The following is a 1,496-nucleotide window of genomic DNA, read 5'->3' on the forward strand; positions in this document are numbered from 1 at the left end:
AGGGGATGGGAACCTCTCTCACTTTTTATAGCTTTGATGTCATTCCAGAATCATATGAGGTCTATACAGGTATTCGGCATGGCCTAGAATATTTGGAAAGATGCCATTAAGAATGGACTAGCAGTTAGGAGGGGAAGATCTTGCATCATTGGCTGGGAAAGGTTTATGGGTGTAATGAAGCTAATGCATCTTTTTCTTCCCTAAAAAGAGAATGCTAGAATGCTTTTCATCCCTTGTCTCTCACGGTGTCATTAAAATTCCCATGAAACGTTTTATTTTGTTGCAATGTCTTCTTTCTTTTCTGCATGGGTGGAACTCTTAGGCTAATGATAGGCCTCTAATTTGGGGGCAATAACAATTCTTCACTGATGTGAACAGAGAGGTGATGCTGCAACAATCTTGTGCTGGTGGCAGTCTGCAGGAATTGGGTGCGTTCAGCGCTTTAGTTGTTCTCCTGCATGACTGATCAGATCCTAACATGCTCCATCCACCACGTGCAAGCAGGAGGGTCCTCTCCCAGTGTACTCCAATTAAGTGAATGCAGATAACTAATCCTTATATGAAGCATCAGGAGCAAACAAGTAAGGAAAAAGGTGCTCCAAATTCTTGTTTTCTCTGCTATCACAGGAAACAAATTGCTTTGTTAAATTGCTCAAGAGAGAAATGATACTTGTTTCTTTTCCAACAACTAGCATGTAAACATAATAAATGTTGTATTTTGCTCTAAATGTACAAGTCGCGACTTAAATGTTACATTTACAGCACATCTAAAGGCACCATTGTAGATAAAAAGTAGTCCTCAGTGAAGTCAGGTTTAGTCACACACGCGCGCTCACACACACACACACACACACATACACACATGTACATAAACATATGGAAAAAATCAGAAAGCAAGGCTAGCTGCCCTGGAGACTTTGTTGCAATGGTCCTTGTGCATATCCCTGTGTTCCTCTGAGGAATACAGGGGGCTTCACGTGTCTAGACTTGATTGAGACTGGGTCCTTCAGATATGGTATTGGACTTGCCTCAAGTACACAGTGGTCTGTCCACTCTCAAGCACTGCAACATTGCACTGTGAGAAGCTGCCTCAGGAGGGAATTGTAACTTCCACATAGCCCTGCTGTCAGTTGACCTAATCACCTTGCAGCGAGTGCAGTACAGGTTGCAGTTCATACTCAGGGTATGTTTGTCTAACTAGACTATTTTAAGAGCTAAATCCCTGAGAAGCATCCATGCTTACTTGCTTGAAAGCGTATCAGCTGTCAATAAGTCTTGCTCTCGGATGCTAAAGGTGTGCCAGCCATGTCCACGGACTTGTCAGTTTTCAGGAAGGGCTAGCTGAGCTGCTGAGGTTTGTTAACCTCTTGGCATAAAAACAGTAAACTACACATGTTCAGCAAGAAACCACAAGCACTTTGCCTTAACTCAGCAGGATGAGTGTGCTGAGCAAGGGACCTTGGTGAGATGCGCTTGTGGACCTTATCTCAGCAAGC

Source organism: Dromaius novaehollandiae, chromosome 1 (genome assembly GCF_036370855.1).
Source record: "Dromaius novaehollandiae isolate bDroNov1 chromosome 1, bDroNov1.hap1, whole genome shotgun sequence".
Taxonomy (NCBI): domain Eukaryota; kingdom Metazoa; phylum Chordata; class Aves; order Casuariiformes; family Dromaiidae; genus Dromaius; species Dromaius novaehollandiae.